We start from the raw sequence: 5,409 nt of genomic DNA on the forward strand, positions 1-5,409 counted from the left end.
CAATCTTCAGACAGTGTCACTGCCCCCAAAATAATAAACTTAGGAGGAGACAAATCTGTTGTGACTTGGACACTTTTACTTCTTAATTCTGGAGTCTTTCAAGTTTGGCATTTCCATAATCCTTTCATGTAGCAACTAAGCTGTTTGGCAAATGCTAGTGAGGATGGGCTAAAAGGGTCTTATCCTCTATAAACCTCGTACATAACTCGGATAAACTGACTTACCCTTTCAGGAAAGTAATTTAGAAAAATAAAAAGCCTCTAAAAAGTGTTTATATCCTTTGACCAAATAATCTTACTTCTCAGTCTAGGGAAATTATCCAGAATGCAGAAAAGGCTTTGCACTCAAGAATGTCCATTACTGTGTTGCTTCTAATGGCCAAAAACAATAAAGCCCACCAATTTTCTGATTTAATAAATTATGGCCCAGCCACAGAAAGAAGTGCTTATGGAATGTTACATGTATATTATACTGTATGCACTATGCTTCCAAATATATAAACACGGTTCCCAGAAAGTATATGAACAAGGTTCCCAAAACAAAGACTAAAAGACAATGGCACCAAAATTTGACAGTAGTTTTGTGGGTGTTGAGACATGATGTATCTGTTCATTTTCTTCTATATTCTTTACCGTATTTTTAAAACTGTTTCGGGGCGCCTGGGTGGCGCAGTCGGTTAAGCGTCCGACTTCAGCCAGGTCACGATCTCGCGGTCCGTGAGTTCGAGCCCCGCGTCAGGCTCTGGGCTGACGGCTCAGAGCCTGGAGCCTGTTTCCGATTCTGTGTCTCCCTCTCTCTCTGCCCCTCCCCCGTTCATGCTCTGTCTCTCTCTGTCCCAAAAATAAAAAAAATAAACGTTGAAAAAAAAAATTTAAAAAAAAAATAAATAAAAAAAAATAAAACTGTTTCAACAACCATGTATTGCCTTTAAATCCAGAGTGCCTGTTGGTGGGAATGCAAACTGGTGCAGCCGCTCTGGAAAACAGTGTGGAGGTTCCTCAAAAAAATTAAAAATAGATCTACCCTATGACCCAGCGATAGCACTGCTAGGAATTTACCTGAGGGATACAGCAGGGCTGATGCATAGGGGCACTTGGACCCCAATGTTGATAGCAGCACTCTCAACAATAGCCAAATTATGGAAAGAGCCTAAATGTCCATCAACTGATGAATGGATAAAGAAATTGTGGTTTATATACACAATGGAATACTACATGGCAATGAGAAAGAATGAAATCATGCCACTTGCAGCAACATGGATGGAACTGGAGAGTGTTACGCTAAGTGAAATAAGTCATACAGAGAAAGACAGATACCATATGTTTTCACTCTTATGTGGATCCTGAGAAACTTACCAGAAGACCATGGGGGAAGGGAAGGAAAAAAAAAAGTTAGAGTGGGAGAGAGCCAAAGCATAAGAGACTGTTAAAAACTGAGAATAAACTGAGGGTTGATGGGGGGTGGGAGGGAGGGGAGGATGGGTGATGGGCATGGAAGAGGGCACCTGTTGGGATGAGCACTGGGTGTTGTATGGAAACCAATTTGACAATAAATTTAATATTTAAAAAAATAATAAAAAGATCAATCAATCAATCCAGGGTGCCTGTGTGGCTCAGTTGGTTGAGTGTCCAACTTCAGCTCAGGTCATGATCTCATGGCTCTTGAGTTCGACCTCTGTGTTGGGCTCTGTGCTGACAGCTCAGAGCCTCCCTGTTTCAGATTCTGTGTCTCCCTCTCTCTCTCTGCCCTCCGCAGCTTGCTCGTGCACTCTCTCAAAAATATTTTAAAAAATTAAATGCAAATAGAACTCTTGAAACATTTCTGAACAGGCTCATCCCAGAAGGTCTCTGAGCTGGGAGGCACCAGGAAATGTGAACAGCCAAGATGAGAGCCGAATCCAGAAGTGAGAGTAGCTCCCATTACACCAGAGGGATAAATGTGTTTATTCCAGGCTTGTCGAAAGGAGCTCAGAAGAGATTCACAGGGAATGAGGCCAACATTAAGATACTTCCCAGGTCCCAGAATTGGTCGGGCTCCTACCTAGATGGCCTTGAGGTAGGAGCAATAATAAAAATGCCAGTTAGCTTGAGGGGATCCAAAAAGAAGAAGGTCTTGTATCCCAATTTCTATTTGGAATTCTGGGAGGAGACCGCTTTGTGGGATGCCCAAAGGCAACATGAGGTGGTCCCAGTAAAAACTGAAATGGCAGAGTGGGAGCTGGAGGCTCTGAAGTAGTTCCCATCCCAGATCTCTAGGTTGAGCGGCAAAGCATGGAAAGATCCAGAAATTCCCATGAGCCTCAGTGGTGGAACAGGCCAACAGACTGAAGCAGCCTAGAGTTGAGACAAAGAGCCAAGTAAGGACACTAGTGACCAAAGGGCCGTGGCACCAGCAGCAGATGCTGGCACAAACCCTTGACTAGAAAATGTTCACCCCTTTGTTTAGTTTACCCCTTCGAGCCTCAGATGCACAGAGTTGAGTTAATCATCCTCCTAGTTAATGGTGAGCCATCATTTAGTGGCATGCCAGTATTGGTTTGTGTTGGATTGATGACTGATTGGTTGCCTTTTATTCCCTTTCCCATATGTCTCTCTCTCCTACCATGGGTGGTCACCTCATTGTGTTTGACTAGTGTTGAGTTTGAATGTATCCTTAAGAAGTATAGTGATGGGGCATCTGAGTGGCTCAGTCCATTAAGTGCCTGACTTTGGCTCAGGTCATGATCTCACAGTTTATGAGTTTGAACCCCACATCAGGCTCTCCACTCTCAGAGAGAAGCCTGAGCCCACTTCAGATCCTCTGTCTCCCTCTCTCTCTGCCCCTCCCCTGATCACTCTCCTCTCTCTCAAAATAAATACAACATTTAAAAACTTGTTTTAAAAAAGTATAGTGTTAATCTACGTAAATGGTGATGTCCTAAAGATATCATTCTATTTTTATTTTCTTCATTCTGTTTTTAAAGTCTATTCGCCCTATTGTGTGTACGCCTAGTTTGGTGTCTGAATAGTATTCCTTGATTTATTTACACATTCGCCAAGTAATGAACACCTCAGATGTGTTCATCTCCAGCGCAGACACTGCTGCAATGGATACTCTTGCATAGTATGGGCCCTTGTGAGAATTCCTCTGGTATTTATCAGCGGGACAGGAATTTCTGCATTACAATGGACACACCTACTTAACCTAAGGACTGCTCTTTGCTTTTAAAAATGGCTCCATAAGACTTCACTTCCATCAACAATACTGGAGGGCTGCAGTTTCCCCCATCTGCATGTTCACACACATGCACACATATGCGTGCGCACACACGCACACACGCCTGTGATAGACACACAGCTGCACTGCCCAGATCTCCAAGAAAGGACCCGCTGCCCAGGTGCAGGGAGTGAGATCAACAGTCAGCCCCCACTGTCAGCTCCTGCAGGGTCTGCCTCGGTCCCAGAACACTTGGTCTCCAACCTCCTGAAGTTCATTATTTGACCAAGGCCAAAGATAGATAAAGACCCGGCCCCAGGTCTCACCCTTCCTAGGGTAGCTCGCATCTGGGGGGCGTGAAGGGCCAGCTATTTCACCTGATACTGGCAACCCTGAAGGGCAATTTCCACTCGAGAGCCCCTGGCTGGGCTGCCTAAGGCTTCGCCCTGCCTGCATCATATCTCAGCTTCTCTCTCTGCCCAATTCTGCATCCTCCCCGCTCCTGTCTCAGGTGTTGAGCCCTAATAAACATCTTAACCAAGCTCTGCCTTGAAGGTCTGTTCCTACAGAGCCCAGCCTGCAATAGCACCCCTCAACTTTCTAATTTGGCAAGTCTACTACATGGGAAACAGTATCTTATTGCTTTTTTGACTTTCATTCTCTGTTTCCTAATGAGTTGGAACATTTATTAATATACTTGGTAGTTACTCAGATATCGCCTCCTCTGAATTATGAAATCCACTTTTCCTGGTTTCTCTGACTTTCTCATACTAATATGTAGGAATTCCTTGATTATCCTTTACAAGCCTTTCAATTTTAGAGTCATAAATATCTTCTCCTAGCCTGACTTCTAACCAGTAACTATGCCTATAGGAGATTCTACAATGAATTGGATTCTCAAGTTTGATGTCATAAAATCTACCAAGTTTTTACCTTCAGTTGTGATATTGAGGTTTGGTGTAAGAAGGCTTCTCCTTCGTCCAAGGCATAAAGATATTTTCTTTTATTTTTATAGTGCTACTTCTTATGTTTGCTCTCTTTTATTACTTTCGATGTTGTGTAATTGCTTTTCCAGTGAAGCTTTTAAAAAGTCCAAATTGTTATGAACCCTTTGCAAGCAGACCCTGATCTCTTCACCCAGAGACCCACCCCAGCTCTCCACCCCAGTCCACATCAATTCCATTACATGCCTGCATCTTAGAATGAGTTCTCAGAGGTGAACGTCACCCTAGACACTCTCCATGATACCACCCATGAGGATGGGATGGCCATGGACAGGAACAGAGGGCTGATTGTCCTGGTGGTGAAGGAAAAGAAATGGACATACTGTGGAGTAGAGGGGGCTCCAGGTCTTAGAGATGCAGGTTTGTGGAGGGGCTGAGTCCTTGTCATTTCCCCAGGACACATGTGTTCTTCCTGAATAGAGAAAGGCATATCCTTAAGTTGTTCCACAGCAACTTATCTGTGTGTGAATATGATACTCTTTCTCCCAAAAAAAGAATTTTAAAAATAGCCCTTCATACTGTCTCACAAGTCCAAATTACTTACAGCCTCCATATACGTTTACACGGGTACTTTATTAAAACACCCTGGAAATGCCCTAACGTGCATGTGATCATTCAGTTGTATTTATGTAAGAGGAATTATGGTGCTTCTAGAAGAGCACTGGATGGAGAGTCAAGAGAACTGAAAACTGGCCACTAGCTATATGACCTCCCACCTCTATGAGCCTCAATTTCCTCTTATGAGGTGGTTTCTAACACCCCTTCGCGTTTAACTGCCTGTGATTCAAATATACGATTATATTCCTAGAGAATTACATAGTACCAAACTACCTCAGAAACACATTTGGAACCCAGCAAGTGAATTTCACTGAAATATACTATTATGCGAAAATGTTTATGTGTGAATTCTGATTGTTCTTTTAAAATATGTCCTTTAAATACTATCAATTGGTAAACAGCTGAAGTGGTTTTAAAATCTAATAAGTGCACATTATGACCTAACAAGGCTCCTGTATGTTCTACTCAGAACAGATGAATCCTTCAATTTTTTAATGGTTTTTAGACATTTATAATATTGCTAGTTCATGAGAGTGATGATTACAGTACTTTATGATGGCTCCAAGGTTTGTTATCAGCCCAAATACAAGCTAAAGGTGGGAGCATGTCTGCAGGCTAACCTTCCCTCTTGTGTGCACAGAGAACTGCATCA

Source organism: Lynx rufus, unplaced genomic scaffold (assembly GCF_022079265.1).
Source record: "Lynx rufus isolate CCGP_SWC_20201006 ecotype Redwood Valley unplaced genomic scaffold, mLynRuf1.p SCAF_5, whole genome shotgun sequence".
Classification (NCBI taxonomy): domain Eukaryota; kingdom Metazoa; phylum Chordata; class Mammalia; order Carnivora; family Felidae; genus Lynx; species Lynx rufus.